The sequence below is a fragment of the Schistocerca serialis genome, chromosome 5 (assembly GCF_023864345.2).
Source record: "Schistocerca serialis cubense isolate TAMUIC-IGC-003099 chromosome 5, iqSchSeri2.2, whole genome shotgun sequence".
NCBI lineage: Eukaryota > Metazoa > Arthropoda > Insecta > Orthoptera > Acrididae > Schistocerca > Schistocerca serialis.
The window spans coordinates 226,111,701-226,131,860 of NC_064642.1; positions in this window are offsets into that span (position 1 = coordinate 226,111,701).

Sequence of the window (20,160 nt, forward strand, 5' to 3'; positions counted from 1 at the left end):
CGAAACCTGGACATGTTGCAACGGGCCCATTATACCAACGTCAATGGCCCACACAAGCTGGGCGCAATAGGGTCCTTTCTGAGTCAAGGGATGCTACTTGAAGTCAATTATGACGCAGAGGAAACAGCCGGTAGGTGGAAAGGGCTCTCTTCCGTATGAAGGGTATAACTTCGCTGACGACGTAATAGAAGAAGAAACAGGAGTCGACACAGGAGAAGGGACCTGTATTAGAATCGAAATTTAAAGAAGCTTTGGAAGACTTAGGACAAAATAAAGGGATAGATAACATTGCATGAGAATTTGTAAAATTATTGGGGGAAGTGGCAACGAAACCACTATTCACGTTGGTGTGTAGAATGTATGAGTCTCGCGATATACCATCTGACCTCCAGATAAACGACATCCACACAATTCCGAAGACTGCAAGAGCTGTCTGGCACCGGAATTATCGAAACATCAACTTAACAGCTCGTTGTTTTTGTTCTGGTCTTCAGTCCTGAGACTGGTTTGATGCAGCTCTCCTTGCTATTCTATCCTGTGCAAGCTTTTTCATCTCCCAGTACCTACTGCAACCTACATCCTTCTGAATCTGCTTAGTGTATTCATCTCTTGGTCTCCCTCTACGATTTTTACCCTCCACGCTGCCCTCCAATACTAAATTCGTGATCCCTTGATGCCTCAGAACATGTCCTACCAACCGATCCCTTCGTCCGGTCAAGTTGTGCCACAAACTTCTCTTCTCTCCAATCCTATTCAATACTTCCTCATTAGTTATGTGATCTACCCATCTAATCTTCAGCATTCTTCTGTAGCACCACATTTCGAAAGCTTCTATTCTCTTCTTGTCCAAACTATTTATCGTCCATGTTTCACTTCCATACATGGCTACACTCCATACGAATACTTTCAGAAATGACCTCCTGACACTTAAATCAATACTGGATGTTAACAAATTTCTCTTCTTCAGAAACGCTTTCCTTGCCATTGCCAGCTTACATTTTATATCCTCTCTACTTCGACCATCATCAGTTATTTTGCTCCCCAAATAGCAAATCTCCTTTACTACTTTAAGTGCCTCATTTCCTAATCTAATTCCCTCAGCATCACCCGACTTAATAGACTACATTCCATTATCCTTGTTTTGCTTTTGTTGATGTTCATCTTATATCCTCCTTTCAAGACACTTTCCATTCCATTCAACTGCTCTTCCAAGTCCTTTGCTGTTTCTGACAGAATTACAATGTCATCGGCGAACCTCAAAGTTTTTATTTCTTGTCCATGAATTTTAATACCTACTCCGAATTTTTCTTTTGTTTCCTTTACTGCTTGCTCAATATACAGATTGAACAACATCGGGGAGAGGCTACAACCCTGTCTTACTCCCTTCCCAACCACTGCTTCCCTTTCATGTCCCTCGACTCTTATAACTGCCATCTGGTTTCTGTACAAATTTTAAATAGCCTTTCTCTCCCTGTATTTTACCCCTGCCACCTTTAGAATTTGAAAGAGATTATTCCAGTCAACATCGTCAAAAGCTTTCTCTAAGTCTACAAATGCTAGAAACGTAGGTTTGCCTTTCCTTAATCTTTCTTCTATGATAAGCCGTAAGGTCAGTATGGCCTCACGTGTTCCAGTGTTTCTACGGAATCCAAAATGATCTTCCCCGAGGTTGGCTTCTACTAGTTTTTCCATTCGTCTGTAAAGAATTCGTGTTAGTATTTTGCAGCTGTGACTTATTAAACTGATAGTTCGGTGATTTTCACATCTGTCAACACCTGCTTCCTTTGGGATTGGAATTATTATATTCTTCTTGAAGTCTGAGGGTATTTCGCCTGTTTCATACATCTTGCTCAGCAGATGGTAGAGTTTTGTCAGGACTGGCTCTCCCATGGCCGTCAGTAGTTCCAATGGAATATTGTCTACTCCAGGGTCCTTGTTTCGACTCAGGCCTTTCAGTGCTCTGTCAAACTCTTCACGCAGTATCATATCTCCCATTTCATCTTCATCTACATCCTCTTCCATTTCCATAATATTGTTCTCAAGTACATCGCCCTTGTATAGACCCTCTATATACTCCTTACACCTTTCTGCTTTCCCATCTTTGCTTAGAACTGGGTTTCATCTGAGCTCTTGATATTCATACAAGTTGTTCTCTTATCTCCAAAGGTCTCTTTAATTTTCCTGTAGGCAGTATCTATCTTACCCCTAGTGAGATAGGCCTCTACATCCTTACATTTGTCCTCTAGCCATCCCTGCTTAGCCATTTTGCACTTACTGTCGATCTCATTTTTGAGACGTTTGTATTCCTTTTTCCCTGCTTCATTTACTGTATTTTTATATTTTCTCCTTTCATCAATTAAATTCAATATTTCTTCTGTTACCCAATGATTTCTACTAGCCCTCGTCTTTTTACCTACTTGATCCTCTGCTGCCTTCACTACTTCATCCCTGAAAGCTACCCATTCTTCTTCTACTGTATTTCTTTCCCCCAGTCCTGTCAATTGTTCCCTTATGCTCTCCCTGAATCTCTGTACAACCGCTGGTTCTTTTAGTTTATCCAGGTCCCATCTCCTTAAATTCCCACCTTTTTGCAGTTTCTTCAGTTTTCATCTACAGGTCATAACCAATAGGTTGTGGTCAGAGTCCACATCTGCCCCTGGAAATGTCTTGCAATTTAAAACCTGGTTCCTAAATCTCTGTCTTACCATTATATAATCTATCTGATACCTTTTAGTATCTCCAGGGTTCTTCCACGTATTCAACCTTCTTTCATGATTCTTAAACCAAGTGTTAGTTATGATTATGTTGTACTCTGTGCAAAATTCTACCAGACGGCTTCCTCTTTCATTTCTTAGCCCCAATTCATATTCACCTACTATGTTTCCTTCTCTCCCTTTCCTACACTCGAATTCCAGTCACCCATGACTATTAAATTTTCGTCGCCCTTCACAATCTGAATAATTTCTTTTACTTCATCATACATTTCTTCAATTTCTTCGTCATCTGCAGAGCTAGTTGGCATATGAACTTGTACTACTGTAGTAGGTGTGGGCTTCGTATCTACCTTGGCCACAATAATGCGTTCAGTATGCTGTTTGTAGTAGCTTACCCGCATTCCTATTTTCCTATTCATTATTAAACCTACTCCAGCATTAACCCTATTTGAATTTGTGTTTATAACCCTGTAGTCACCTGACGAGAAGTCTTGTTCCTCCTGCCATCGAACTTCACTAATTGCCACTATATCTAACTTCAACCTATCCATTTCCCTTTTTAAATTTTCTAACCTACCTGCCCGATTAAGGGATCTGACATTCCACGCTCCGATCCGTAGAACGCCAGTTTTCTTTCTCTTGATAACGACATCCTCTTGAGTAGTCCCCGCCCGGAGATTCGAATGGGGGACTATTTTACCTCCGGAATATTTTACCCAAGAGGACGCCATCATCATGTAATCATACAGTAAAGTTGCATGCCCTCGGGAAAAATTACGGCTGTAGTTTCCCCCTGCTTTCAGCCGTTCGCAGTACCAGCACAGCAAGGCCGTTTTGGTTATTGTTACAAGGCCAGATCAGTTAATCATCCAGACTGTTGCCCTTGCAACTACTGAAAAGGCTGCTGCCCCTCTTCAGGAACCACACGTTTATCTGGCCTCTCAACAGATACCCCTCCTTTGTGGTTGCACCTACGGTCGGTACGGCTATCTGTATCGCTGAGGCACGCAAGCCTCCCCACCAACGGCAAGGTCCATGGTTCAGGGGTGGGGGTGGGGGGGGGGTTTAACAGCTCATGAATCCAAATTACTGACAAGAATAATAAGCAGAAGAATGGAAAAGAAAATTGAGGACGTGATGGACGACGATCAGTTTGTCTTCAGAAAAGTTACAGGCACCAGAGAGTCTATTCTGACGTTGCGTTTGATAATGGAAGAGAGCAAAAAAAAAAGAAATTAACGAAATCAAATTCTACAATGCAAAATGGTGCCAGATGTGGAAATCCTGAAGAAAATTGGGGTAAACTAAAAGGAAAAAAGAGTAGCATACAATATGTACAAGACACAAGACAGACCAGTAAGAGTGGAAGATCAAGAACGATGTGCACGTATTAAAAAGAGCGTAAAACTGAGATGTAGTCTTCCGCCATTGCTGTCCAGTGTATACATCGTTGAAGCAATGACGGAAATAAAACAAAGATTCAATGGTAGGATTAAAATTCAAAGTGAAAAGATAGCAATGTTAAGATTTTCTGATGACATTACTATCCACAGTGAAAGCGATGAAGAATGCAAAGGCGGTTGAATGGAATAAACAGCCTAATGAGTACACAATATGAACTAAGACTATATCGAAGAAAGCCCGCCCGGTTGGCAGTGCGGTCTAACGCACGGCTCTCCGGGCGGGAAGGAGCGCCTGGTCCCCGGCACGAATCCGCCCGGCTTCAAATCGTTCAAATGGCCCAGAGCACTGTGGGACTTACTTCTGAGGTCATCAGTCCCTTGAACGTAGAACTACTTAAACATAACTAACCTAAGGACATCACACACATCCATGCCCGAGGCAGGATTCGAACCTGCGACCGTAGCGATCGCACTGCTCCAGACTATAGTGCCTAGAACCGCTCGGAATCCGCCCGGCGGATTTGTGTCGAGGTCCGGTGAACCGGCCAGTCTGTAGATGATCTTTAGGCGGTTTTCCATCTGCCTCGGCGAATGCGGGCTGGTTCCCCTTATTCCGCCTCAGTTACAGTATGTCGGCGCTTGCTGCGCAAACAAGCTCTCCACGTACGCGTACACCACCATTACTCTACCACGCAATCATAAGGGTTACACTCGTCTGGTGTGAGACGTTCCCTGGTGGGTCCACCGGGGACCGAACCGCACAATAACCCTGGGTTCGGTGTGGGGCGGCGGAGGGGTGAAGTGGACTGCGATAGTCGTCGTGGGGTTGTGGACCACTGCAGCTGCGGCGGGGACGGAGCCTCTACGTCGTTTCTAGGTCCCCGGTTAACATACAATACAATACAATACAATACAATATCGAAGAAAGATGAAAGTAATGAGAAGTAGCAGAAATGAGAACAAGGAGAAAGCATCAGGACTGGTGATCACGAAGTACGTAGATTTAAGGAATTCTGCTACCTAACCCTGATCTCGCTCGTTGCTCCTCTCCAGTGTCGCTGACAGAGATCACAGAGGCCTCTTTCTACCTGCGCTTTTAATTTCTTGAACACACCTACATCCGGACCATGCTTCTCCCTTTACGTCGACCGGCGGTCAAGATAAAGCATGTCTTGCAGCTTCCGCCGAGTGTGATTGAAGAAAAAGATTCTCTCGTCCGGTGGAATACAGTGTGGCGGGCAGTGCACCTCCATAGTCTTGCGTCTGATGTCCAGTCCTTCTCGTACGTGACGGTTAATGGGAAGCAAATATGCCACTCACGTCTTCACCGGTTACATCTTTCGGCTTCGCCATTATGTACCACGTGTGGTGTACAAGACGACGATGGTTATTACTCTCTGAGGGCGGCTTCATTTTTTCCAGTTATGAAGGTATATCTGAATGTTTGTGGAGAGGCGATCGATGTTTGGCTCTTGATCCTCCAGATGCTGGTGTGCATCACACACACGACTCCTGACAGCATTATCACACAAATGTTTCTCTTCCCAGACACGGACTGTTTCCTTCGAGCGAACACCCATACAATGACTTGGATTAGTGGGCACGCTGTCCACTACCTGTTTGGTGCCGGTGACAAATCAGCCCTCGATTTCTGGGAATACTCTAAAGATCGACATTGTGCAGTTGTCAAGAACCGTAAATACCAACAAAATTTCTCGAACTTCCTCAGAAGCACTTTCTACAACTGTCGTCGCAAGTGCTTCATCCAAGCTGGGAGCAGCTGACATAGTTACCTTCTTCCATTTTACAGATTCGATCCCTTCAACGGTTATTCATACACGCTTGGAAGAAGCGCGCACCGATGGTCTACTGCTGAGTCACCACCACGTGGGTTTTCTGCCACTAGTGTCGAAGGCGATCATCAGTCTTTGCAAGTTCATGCTGGTGCGGCGTAGATGCCTTAATAAAAATAAAATAAATAAATAAAATAGAACAAAAAACCATTTTTTATCTTCCTTTAAGTTGTTGGTAGACATTATGAGGGTCTGGTTGATAGGGACCAACGCTTGAAGTGGTGTAGTTTATTCGAGGGCTTGTTTTTAACTGTAGGGTAAAATTGGCCGTGGCATTAGCTTTTCCTTTTTTTTGTAGGCTTACGTATATACAGGAATTCGAGTAAAGAAGGAAACAACACGAGGAAGTTCTACAGTTCGATCCCGGACGGAAACAATTCATTTCATTCAATTGGTCGTTTACTTGTGATTTGGAAGAAATTAACAAATAAATGTAAGCACGATATCTTGGCTTCGAATCCCGATCCTAAACACATTTCCAGTCTTCGCCGCATAGAATCCGGGTGCAGCTGACAGCAGCAGGTGCTTCCCTTTCCTTTCCTGTCTTCCTCATTCATCTTCAGTTTACTTAATATGTACCACAGCAGGGGATTTCGCGTGGTATCTTTTCTTTCGGACAGGTCTAAGACAACATACGCTCCCACGCCTCCATATACGACATAATTTTTCTTCTCATTGTAGATCGAAAATAATATCTTTGGTTTTTTGCTCTCTGAGGTAGGCGCCATTTTTTCCAGGTATGAAGATATATCCGAATGTAAATCGTGAATAATTTCAGGGTATGTGCTCTGTTTTCGAATAAACTGGTAAGTTTCGCACTTCAACTTTTTGTGTACTTTATGAAGGAAGCCATTCAGAATTTGATACGAACAGATGCTGCGAAATGGCACAGCTGTAACATATAAGGCATTCACATCATGGTATACGATGTAATGTTCACCGAAGTTTCCATCATAATCAGACACTCGTGTTGCTGGCAACTGCCTGTCCGCCTCCGATGCCTGGTTCCCCAAACTTGTGCTGTTCGATTAGCTGCAACGCCTTTCTGTCCCACTCCAAATCAGTTGTGGTAATACAGTGTGCAGGATCCAGTTCATGCACCTTAATGAAAAGACACATGAGTTTTCTGAGACTTCAGCAAGCAGCAGACCATCAGTTTTTAACAACAAGTCAGAGTATTCCCCAAGTGTCTTACAATTGAATGTTTCCCATACACTGCTGGCTCATTGGTACTTAGTGTTGGTTATTGGTTCGCCTGTTAGAAAGCTCTTAAACTTTTCGATAGAGGGCAGGCGATCTTCCAGAAGAATCATTGGTTATATATTTACACGGTAAAATTCCCTTCAGGTTAACTGAGCTGAACTCATGTTCGTGGGGAAAACATCCCCTCATTACGTTGAGTTCTTTTGGTTCTAGGTAAGATGCACACTTTTCCAGGGAACACATCATAAAATTTTGTGAAACAATGAATCGGAATTTATACTGCATCTCATTTCCTGTTGTGTTGCTGGAGCTTTGAGAGAGATTTATATTTCTCCATATTAGATGTTACAAGGGAAACACAAACTCATCTTAACGCAATATCTTCATCACTATCTGTTGCCTTTTGTTCACATAGTTTCGTAATCAAGAAATGCTCCACGTAATTGCTCAGATTGTGTAACTCGATGCGCGCAGTAGAGTAACGTCTATAATTCACATTACAGTTGTAAAGTACTGCTCTTCGGTACGCTGCTGTGAAGTGACAGCTCCGGAACCGCGGGACTGCTACGGCCGCAGGTTCGAATCCTGCCTCGGGCATGGATGTGTGTGATGTCTTTAGGTTAGTTAGGTTTAAGTAGTTCTAAGTTCTAGGGGACTGATGACCACAGAAGTTAAGTCCCATAGTGCTCAGAGCCATTTGAACCATTTTGAAATGACAGCGATCCTGTCTTCCTCAAGGGCTTTCTGACCGATGTGACGGACTTTTGCCAAGCAAATTGCTGATTCTTCCTGAGGGCTTAACGTCATCCTGTTTTGTGATAGAAAGGTATAAACAGCGTCACCGAAGGTATAGAGCTACTGAGCAAACCATCCCATGCATTCGCTGCCTACGTATGTATTAAGCTAGGAACATTCCTGGTTATAGCTGCAGTGTATGTAGTTGTTGACACTGAAATGTATATGTAAATTTACTTGGAGTACGAACAAGAGTTTCTTTTACGACTGCAAACAGCGACTAGTTCAAATACACATTCTGTATTAGCATAAATCTTTAGAGGTAGTTTCAGTTTATTACTAAATTTTGTAACTATCTCAAATTAGTTTTTTCCCACTGGACATTATGCTGAAGACTGGTTTAAACTGCACTCAGTCGACTGGGTGTGCATTTGATCTGCCATAGGAACGAAAATAATAGTGGCATCGTTCATATACTTCAACTGAATGCTGATTCTTGCTAATGCTGCTTCGTGTTAACATTGACAAATTTGTTATGTAATAGAAATGACATCTTCCTGTATTATCAGCATCCTGCAACATTAATAGATTCACACGTCAGTCACAATAATATATTGTCATATTCAGTGCTACAGCCTCAGTTTCTTTGTTTTCCCGCTTATTTTCTGCAGCAATGCATTCAAAAACTTAATACTGGATGCCATAGACCTTTATGAACAAGTCTTTATTTTGTTTTTCCAAAACAAGATGTATGTTTGAGCTCTGTAGATAACGGTACGCTGCCAAAGTTCTACTTCATTAAATGCAATCATTATCAAAAGTCATGCATCCCTATTTATAGGATACAGTCCTGCGACAACTGACCACTTATAAGATGGCTTATCCATTGACTTGATATTCTTGAGTGTATGTTTATCAGGTAATACCTTAGGAAGTTTCGTGTTCTCTCCCGAGTAGGAACCCCTACCTTCATTAGCTGAAACTCACAATAGAAATATTTTCTTCAGTGCCCAGCCAGGATTGCTATGATGAAAAGTTTACAGTTTTCCTAGAAGTGGCTATGTGACACTGGTTGTCAGCAGCCAACAGAGGTGGAGATGCATTCTTTGTATTGAGGTACATCTGCTCTTCGTGACCACTCTTTAGCAAGAGAAAATTGAAGAGTAGCGGACAAATAATCTTAACAGGTTTATTAATTTGATGAACACAACAACCGAAAATGGTAAAAAGGTGTTCAAGAAAAATCTGGGGGTCCTTAAATCCAAGTCTAATATCGACAAAACCAATACATATTCGTCTACTAAATCCGGACTTTGCATCAAGCCATTCGATACTATCATCTAATTTAACACATTTTGCAGCTGGGCCATCCGTTAGTATTGTTAGGTTCATCTACGAAAGTTCAGCCAATCCGAGCTGATGGACCTCTTCTGCAGGTACTCATCTGCCGCTGCCTCTTGCTGATTATTTTTCCTCCTTAGTTGCTCGATCAGACTGCTATTCGATGAATATGATTGGAGATTCTCTTCGGTGCTTAGTCTGGAAGACTGCAGAGTTTCTAGCATTAAATGAAAAAAAAACCATGTTCATACATATGACAAACAGAATGGTTGATTGATAGTATGTACAAGGATCTCTCCAGAAGAAATGAACACTATTTTTTTAATCCATCTTTTAGTCTACATGTTTGAAAGTTTTACAGTATGTAGATACATCCTTTAGGAACAATATTTTCATTTCTTCACATAATTTCCATCCCTCTCTACTGCCTTACGCCATCTTGGAACCAGCGTCTGTATACCCGCATGGTAAAATTCTGGACCAACCTGTTGGAGCCACTGTTTGGCAGCGTGCACAAGGGAGTCATCACCTTCAAACCATATTCCACGCAGAGAGTCTTTCAGTTTCTTAAAGAGATGATAGTCACATGGAGACAGGTAGGGACTGTAAGGCGGCTGTTTCAGTGTTGTCCATCCGAGTTTTGTGATCGCTTACATTGTTTTTTGACTGACATGTGGCCGTGCATTGTCGTGCAACAGCAAAACATCCTGCTTTAGCCGATGTGGTCAAACACGACTCAGTAGAGCTTCAAATTTCTTCAATGTCGTCACATATGCATCAGAATTTATGGTGGTTCCACTTGGCATGATATACTCAAGCAAGAGTCCCTCAGAATCGAAAAACACCGCAGTCATAACTTTTACAGCAGAAGGTGTGATTTTGAATTTTTTTTTCTTGGGTGAATTGACATGATGCCACTCCACTGACTGCCTCGTCGTGTCTGGTGAAAAATGATGGAGCCATGTTTCATCACCTGTCACAATTCTCGTACTGTTCCAAAAGTTAGCTGCATACCGTTTTTCTTGTTTCTTTGTGACCCACTGTCAACATCCTGGGAAGCCACCTGACACAAACCTTTTTTAACGCCATCACTTTCAGTATTCTGCAAACACTTCCTTCCCCTATCCCAACGTAGCGTGACAATTCGTTCACTGTGATGCGCCTGTCAGCAGCCACCAATTCGTTAACTCTCTGCACATTGTGTGGAGTGTGTCCAGTACGAGGCCTGTCGCTGCGAGGACAATCCTCAATATTGTCGTGCCCGCTTTCATCAAGTAACGTGCTTGCCCACCGACTAACTGTACTGCGATCGACAGCAGGATCTCCATATACTCCATATACCTTTTTCAACCTCTTGTGGATGTTTCCCACTGTCTCGTTGTCACAGTACAGGAATTCCTTGACAGCACGTTGCTTCTGACAAACGTCAAGTGCAGCAGCCATCCTGAAGACATGCTGTGACGATGCCACTCATGATAATAGTTTGAAAACAAGCGAGAACGGTGTATCTACACACTGTAAAACTTTCACACATGCAGAATGAAAACTGTATTTTTACTAAAATAGTATGCATTTCTTTTGGCGTGACCCTCGTACAATAAGAAGAAAACTTATATTTTTTCTCGAATTTTCAACCCCCAACGGTATTTTTAGGGCTGCAAAATCAACGCTGCTTCTTCTTTTGCAGGTATCGCCTAGGAGCTCAAAACAGATATTCACAACTCACAGCAGGAATGACTCTGCTAGCTGGAATCTCTGATTTTTATTCCCTCCGAATACTTCCAAGAGAAAGTCCCTGCTGCTGTAGCATCTTCCCGTGTGCCTAAAACTGGCCGTTACTGTACGCTAAAAACGTATTTTGGAAAATAATTTAGCCCGTCCTGTCATTCATGATAGTGATGAGCGCTGCGATCTTCTGTATTTAAGAGGCATAGCGTCAGTCACCTTTGTCCGTTGTTGTTCCGACGTAGAGCGAGTAACAGTGCTAATACAGATCAATTTTTTCATACTATTCCCTACAGGCAACATCTAGGAAGCTTTACTTTTTTGCTACACTTAGTCATCGTTATTGAATGAAACCAGGCGTTATCCATTATCTCCACTCGCAGAACACTGAAAACGACAGTCAAAAGGATGCTGCGCTATGGTCAACTGATTTCTGCAGTCAGTGCTGAGCAGTGCTTGAAGTCGTGTGAAGAGCGACACCACTGGACAGATGGACGACTGCAAACTACTGATGTGGAGTGGTGTTCGCTACCAGTCGTCACTGAAGTACGGAGGTGATGATGGTGTTAAGGTATGGGACTCTTTTTCGTCGTTAGGGTGTTGTCCCTTGAAACGTCCCCTTTGAACAATTTATAGAAGACTGAGCTTAAACTGACACACAATATTTTTTAGCGCAACGCAGTCTGACTTTCAAAAATCCCTACAAAAGAATGGCCCTGACTAACATTAACCTATACCTTTCACGAATCACTTACCTCACAAAAATATTCGTTACTCTAGCTACAGCAATACAGCGAGCGCCACTACCGCCAGCTAAATAAAAGATTCAGACTACCGAAGGCACTAACTACTGATATGCATAGTTAGCAAATGAAAGATTTTGATAGAGAACAAATAATGTATTTACCATAATAGTCATAATATATATAGCAGTTCATGACAAATTTCAAAACTCCGCCATCTCTCTCCCCACATCCACCACTGCTGGCGGCTCACCTCCAACTGCGCAAAGCTACGCGCTGTTCACATCCAGCTGCCTAACACTACAATGGCGAGTATTACAACAATGCAAAGCAGCCACAGACTGCACATAGCACAGACAGTGATATTTATACAGAGGTGGCGTTACCAATAAAAAAACCTAAACAGCCTAAAAACCTAAACAGCCTACTTACATAGACCCCACGCTCCCCACAAAAAATTTTACAAATTGTTTTGGGCAGTGGCCAATAATTATTTGATAAAATTTTTCATAATTACAATAACAAAGATATCAAATGCACACACTTATTGATACAATGTTGGTCAAAAACTAAAATTTTCTCACAGTCCATAAAGACAGTCCTGATCATTCATCACAGTAACGTTGCAGTGTTGTTCTCAAAGTCTGAGCAGTAAAAGAAAATGCACACGGAATTAGTGGATTTCCATGCAATCTTGAAGAAGTAGTGTTGTCCTTCCAAGGGAAAGACAGTGCTGACTCTTGACATGCAGACAGGTATTGGTCCACAACAGAGCAAACCCACAGCAGAGTCAGTCGACGTTTTTAAGAATATTGGTAGTTAGGTCATCACAGAGCAGACCCACTGTAGTCCTGGTAGAGATTACGGTACTGGTGGGCCACCAGAGGTGCAGACCCACTGCAGTCCTTGTAGAAATAATGGTATTGGTAGGTCATTGAAGTACGGAGGTGATGATGGTGTTCCGGTATGGGACTCTTTTTCGTCGTTAGGGTGTTGTCCCTTTAATACACATGAGAAGACCCTTAATGGAGAAGGATATAATGACACTTTACAGTGTTGTGTGTCATCTACAGCAGAGGTGCATTTAGGAGACTATGAATGTTTTATTAATATAATAATGCACCCTACCGTAAAAACAGTGGTTTGTGAACAATAATACTCAATGGAGTGGCCTACCCGAAACCCCAACCTCAACAGGAAGGAAAAGTCTGAGATGAGTCATAACACCGAATTCAGAGATGCTTAGCATCTCTAGATATGCCGGCCCTGGGAGGCCGAGCGGTTCTAGGCGCTACAGTCTGGAACCACGCGACCGCTACAGTCTTCGAATCCTGCCTCGGGCATGGATGAGTGTGACGTCCTTAGGTTACCTAGGTTTCATTAGTTCTACGTTCTAGGGGACTGATGACCTCAGCAGTTAAGTCCCATAGTGCTCAGAGCCATTTGAACCATCTCTAGATACATACATACATACATTAACCCCTGTTCCATAGATCACGAATACGACATTTCGTAATGATGTGTAACGTGTCACTTAAACGTAAGTATTCTTTACTCAAATTAATTAAAGAATTAAGTAATTAAATTTCCCTTTTTTTACAGTAACTATTTCATACATACGAATTCATCTATTGAGCAGAAGTAGTTGTCTTTCCGATATTCTTTTAATTTGCTGTTAAATGTTAGTTGGCTATCTGTCAGGCTTTTAATACTACTTGGCAAATAACAAAAGATTTTTGTGGCAGCATAATTGACTCCTTTCTGTGCCAAAGTGAGATTTAATCCAGAATAGTGAATATCTTCCTTTCTTCTAGTGTTGTAGCTATGCACTTCACTGTTATTTTTTAACTGGGATGGGTTATTAATGACAAATTTTATAAGTGAATGTATGTATTGCGAAGGTACTGTGAATATCCCGATTTCCTTAAATAAATGTCTGCAAGTTGATCTTGGGTGGGTTTCAGCTATTATTCTGATTACACGCTTTTGTGCAATAAATACTTTCCCTCTTAATGACGAATTGCCCCATATATGATGCCATATGAAAGCAGTGAACGAAAGTAGGCATAGTAGGCTAATTTACTGATATGTTTATCACCAAAATTTGCAATAACCCTAATAGCATAAGTGGCTGAACATAACCGTTTGGGCAGGTCATCGATGTGTTTCTTCCAATTAAATTTCTCATCAATGCACACACCCAGAAATTTTGAGTATTCTACATTAGCAACAGACTCCCGTTGATACTTGATATTTGTCAATGTTGTTATGCCATTTACTTTACAGACTTGTGCAAACTGTGTTTTCGCAAAATTTAGTAAGAGTCCATTTGCAGAGAACCGCTTCATAATTTTCTGAAATACATTATTTATAATTTCCTCAGCTGATTCTTGCTTCTTGGGTGTGATTACTACATTTGCATTATAGATCTTGTGATGTTTAGCATCCGGCATCGCTGGTTTCAGCTATTGTGGAAGGATGAACGGCCATTTTTCCACAGGCATTCAGATATCTCTTTGAAAGTCTTCCCAGCAAAATTCAAGTCATCATAAAGGGAAAGAACAAAGAAACCTTGCATTAATTTTTAGAGTGTAACAACCTGGTTTTGCTAGGACAAAATGCTGCAACACGAACTAATGCAAGGGGTAGACAGCAATATCCAATGAAGAGAGTGACGTCGATCGTTTCGTAAGAGTTTACGATGTCTGATGAAAACACCGAGTACAGGACAGGACGTTGCGCACGGGGATTCCATCAGTTGAGAGACGACAGCAGAAATTTCTTTTGGCAGATTCGGGAATATTCCATGTATTTATTGATTTCCATTGGACAGCACGCATTGGATTACAGACAAGAGATCGTATTGGCTTTTACAGAAGAATTTAAAATATTATTCAAATATATGAGCCTGTTCTATGTCTACGTTGTATACCGGTAACACTTGTATCCAAGAGATAATGCTGCAGCCTTGTCTGTCACAATGCCACAGCCAGTGCTGAGAGGGTTTGAATTAAGAGAAACGCACAACCTCTTTCACTATCACGGCGATCGCCTTAAAAGAATATGTTTTCCGTACTTATTCTTTCTTTTTAACAGAAGATTGTGTTATGGTGAAGTAAGGTCTGTTTAATCTGTTCTTTTCTCGCACACACATCCGCTAAGAGAGAGAGATTTTGTTTCCGTCAATATCTCGAGGAAGGGTCCGATTTCACGAAAGATTTGTGTTTTGAACGAGATATGAGTAAATCAACGAAATGTCACACAGTGGAGGCGTAAGAGGTATTAATATGTGATCTCTAAGAGAAGACTGTTGTTTTATTTGCAGTAGTGTCTATTTCTCACACGTACAGTCACTGGCTATCTAAAAGCATTTCGAGAAGTGAATGATCGAATGATACAATCGTTATAGAAAGGACGCTTTACCGATACCGAATGCTAAGTTGTTTTGAAAGTATGTGGTACTTACATATGCAGTTATTACACAGATAACTTTCTGTTCCATTATAAGAAGCTGGTAGATTTCTACGTTAAAGATATATTATTCATGTGTACACAATTTGCCATCAAATACTATTCAATGCTATTAAGTTTTGGTTAACGCACATGCAACAGCGAAATCTAGGTTTTTCAAAGTAGGTTCTTCAAATACCTACTCAGGTTGTAAAAAACTACTGTTTGCAACAGATGATGCTGTAAAGAGTGTTGAGGATGGTGTAGAATGTGTTTTAAATATTTTGGAACTTACCTATGAAAAGATTCTATTTTAAAATTATATATTATTAATAAATATTCAAATGATCATTCATTAGAATTTGTTTCAAATGTTCTTCGTAATAATTATTGGAATCATATTTTCCACGTACATAAAGTACTTGATTTTTATAATATGTTTTTATGATCCACATTTACGCAAGTTCTACATGTTGTTCCATTACTATCTTTTCTACATGTATCAGGAAAGTAAAAACATCAACTGATTTCTCAGTCACAAATTTTTATAAATGTCATACTGAACATCTTGAATTTATTAACAAATAAGTTTATTAGAGAAATGAAAAATTAATTTTTTTATTTTATAACATTATTTCATTACATGCAAATATTATGAGAATTTTCAAAACCAGGGCTTTCAACATAAACTTTATTATTTTCTTTCTTTATCTTTTTCAACAAGATCTACATCTAGATAGTTAGTATATTCTACATCTACATCTACATCTACATTGATACTCCGCAAGCCACCCAACGGTGTGTGGCGGAGGGCACTTTACGTGCCACTGTCATTACCTCCCTTTCCTGTTCCAGTCGCGTATGGTTCGCGGGAAGAACGACTGTCTGAAAGCCTCCGTGCGCGCTCTAATCTCTCTAATTTTACATTCGTGATCTCCTCGGGAAGTATAAGTAGGGGGAAGCAATATATTCGATACCTCATCCAGAAACGCACCCTCTCGAAACCTGGCGAGCAAGCTACACCGCGATGCAGAGCGCCTCTCTTGCAGAGTCTGCCACTTGAGTTTATTAAACATCTCCGTAACGCTATCACGGTTACCAAATAACCCAGTGACGAAACGCGCCGCTCTTCTTTGGATCTTCTCTATCTCCTCCGTCAACCCGACCTGGTACGGATCCCACACTGATGAGCAATACTCAAGTATAGGTCGAACGAGTGTTTTGTAAGCCACCTCCTTTGTTGATGGACTACATTTTCTAAGCACTCTCCCAATGAATCTCAACCTGGTACCCGCCTTACCAACAATTAGTTTTATATGATCATTCCACTTCAAATCGTTCCATACGCATACTCCCAGATATTTTACAGAAGTAACTGCTACCAGTGTTTGTTCCGCTATCATATAATCATACAATAAAGGATCCTTCTTTCTATGTATTCGCAATACATTACATTTGTCTATGTTAAGGGTCAGTTGCCACTCCCTGCACCAAGTGCCTATCCGCTGCAGATCTTCCTGTATTTCGCTACAATTGTCTAATGCAGCAACTTCTCTGTATACTACAGCATCATCCGCGAAAAGCCGCATGGAACTTCCGACACTATCTACTAAGTCATTTATATATATTGTGAAAAGCAATGGTCCCATAACACTCCCCTGTGGCACGACAGAGGTTACTTTAACGTCTGTAGACGTCTCTCCATTGATAACAACATGCTGTGTTCTGTTTGCCAAAAACTCCTCAATCCAGCCACACAGCTGGTCTGATATTCCGTAGGCTCTTACTTTGCTTATCAGGCGACAGTGCGGAACTGTATCGAACGCCTTCCGGAAGTCAAGAAAAATAGCATCTACCTGGGAGCCTGTATCTAATATTTTCTGGGTCTCATGAACAAATAAGGCGAGTTGGGTCTCACACGATCGCTGTTTCCGGAATCCATGTTGATTCCTACATAGTAGATTCTGGGTTTCCAGAAATGACATGATACGCGAGCAAAAAACATGTTCTAAAATTCTACAAGAGATCGACGTAAGAGATATAGGTCTATAGTTTTGCGCATCTGCTCGACGACCCTTCTTGAAGACTGGGACTATCTGTGATCTTTTCCAATCATTTGGAACCCTCCGTTCCTCTAGAGACTTGCGGTACACGGCTGTTAGAAGGGGGGCAAGTTCTTTCGCGTACTCTGTGTAGAATCGAATTGGTATCCCGTCAGGTCCAGTGGACTTTCCTCTATTGAGTGTTTCCAGTTGCTTTTCTATTCCTTGGACACTTATTTCGATGTCAGCCATTTTTTCGTTTGTGCGAGGATTTAGAGAAGGAACTGCAGTGCGGTCTTCCTCTGTGAAACAGCTTTGGAAAAAGGTGTTTAGTATTTCAGCTTTACGCGTGTCATCCTCTGTTTCAATGCCATCATCATCCCGTAGTGTCTGGATATGCTGTTTCGAGCCACTTACTGATTTAACGTAAGACCAGAACTTCCTAGGATTTTCTGTCAAGTCGGTACATAGAATTTTACTTTCGAATTCAATGAACGCTTCACGCATAGCCCTCCTTACGCTAACTTTGACATCGTTTAGCTTCTGTTTGTCTGAGAGGTTTTGGCTGCGTTTAAACTTGGAGTGGAGCTCTCTTTGCTTTCGCAGTAGTTTCCTAACTTTGTTGTTGTACCACGGTGGGTTTTTCCCGTCCCTCACAGTTTTACTCGGCACGTACCTGTCTAAAACGCATTTTACGATTGCCTTGAACTTTTTCCATAAACACTCAACATTGTCAGTGTCGGAACAGAAATTTTCGTTTTGATCTGTTAGGTAGTCTGAAATCTGCCTTCTATTACTCTTGCTAAACAGATAAACCTTCCTCCCTTTTTTTATATTCCTATTAACTTCCATATTCAGGGATGCTGCAACGGCCTTATGATCACTGATTCCCTGTTCTGTACATACAGATTCGAAAAGTTCGGGTCTGTTTGTTATCAGTAGGTCCAATATGTTATCTCCACGAGTCGGTTCTCTGTTTAATTGTTCGAGGTAATTTTCGGATAGTGCACTCAGTATAATGTCACTCGATGCTCTGTCCCTACCACCCATCCTAAACATCTGAGTGTCCCAGTCTATATCTGGTAAATTGAAATCTCCACCTAAGACTATAACATGCTGAGAAAATTTATGTGAAATGTATTCCAAATTTTCTCTCAGTTGTTCTGCCACTAATGCTGCTGAGTCGGGAGGTCGGTAAAAGGAGCCAATTATTAACCTAGTTCGATTGTTTAGCGTAACCTCCACCCACAATAATTCACAGGAACTATCCACTTCTACTTCACTACAGGATAAACTACTACTAACAGCGATGAACACTCCACCACCGGTTGCATGCAATCTATCCTTTCTAAACACCGTCTGTACCTTTGTAAAAATTTCGGCAGAATTTATCTCTTATAGTTCTTGTTCATAAAAAATTCCTTTCCCTTCTTCTGAATTAAACCTTTTAATTTATGGGTGACTTAATTATAATAAATAACTTCATCAACTTCTGTTGATCAATTAGCTGTGTAGACTTTTTGAAAAATTCTTTTTAAGATATTTATTGTTACTTTGCGATCTGTTTGATATTTTGGCATATTATTATATACAGCAAAAATTTTAAATGCACCAAAAACTTTTTTATAATTGAACTGGTTTCATTTTTATTGAAGATGTTTTGTAGTATTATAATCAACAGCTAGATTTTTAACTAAATCGATACACTTTTAAATTTCCTTAAGGGCAAATTTTTCCACATACTTTCATATTTTATTTCAGTTTCCTTTTAAATTGTTCAACAATTGATGCTTTTATTTCTGAAAAATGATTAATTTGATGTTCCTTCATAAGTTCTTAAAAGCTGTAGTAGAAAATTCTTTAGCATTCTTTGTTCATAAAATTTTTGGTCATGTTTATTTTTAAATTTTATAACTTTGTTTAAAAAAACTTTGTGTTACACCAATTTACTGTCTGATGTGTTGTTTATCAAATGGTGTATTTATCAGTGTTACTGTAATCCAAAGAAAAATTAAACCACTTAATCTGAAAAACCAGTATGTAATGCCTATAACGAAATCAATCTCTCTGAAGTTTACTCAGTCTAGTGAGCACTGCGTTCTATGGCCCTGTGCGATAAACTGATAAAATTCCCTATTCTAATAAACAATGAAATACATTTTCCTTAACTCTTGAGTTGCAACAGATGTAATCTTGCTCTTCTGTTCTCCCCCACAGTAGGTATACAATATATTCGATCTTGGCTCAGCTAAGTGCAGTGCCGGCTATAAAATAGCTTCATACAAATAATGTCATTAGATTAGTCGATAAATGAATAACCTAGCAAATGTTCAATGATAATTTTGGATATTGACTCAGTGCTGTGCAATGCTGCCCACATTGAAACTGATTCTGGTATAATAAAATGTTTTTGGTTCTGATTAAAAATCATTTCTTTAAAAAAAACACTCATTCGATTTAAACAAACATGACATGGAAGAGGATGAGGTGCTGATAATGGGCATGCTAAGACCAAATGCTGCAGTTTGAAAACTGTGTTCAAAATAAAGTTTCTCCTTCACAAAATCTAATATGAAACATTTTATATTAGCTTCAGAATCAGTGAACTTCTCAATTGTTCTACAGTTAGCACTAACTGATGTAATTAAAGACAGTTGGATTATTGTCACATGACAAAGTCTAACATCGTTTCGCAAAAAGCGATTCCAAAATTTGACTTGTCTGTATCTTGATTATAAAACACACAAAATGTTACAAATTGGTTGTATCTAATCAACCTATACATTAAACCTGATGGCCGATACTTGGTTCCTACATTGAAGGGTCAGTAGTGTAAAACTAGCAAGTTCCCCATTGCATTGTTGCATACTTAAAACTAAATATACAAAATTTCATTACCATACAAAACTTTATTTTGCTGTGTCCATAGTCCAACAGCTGAACTCTCACAG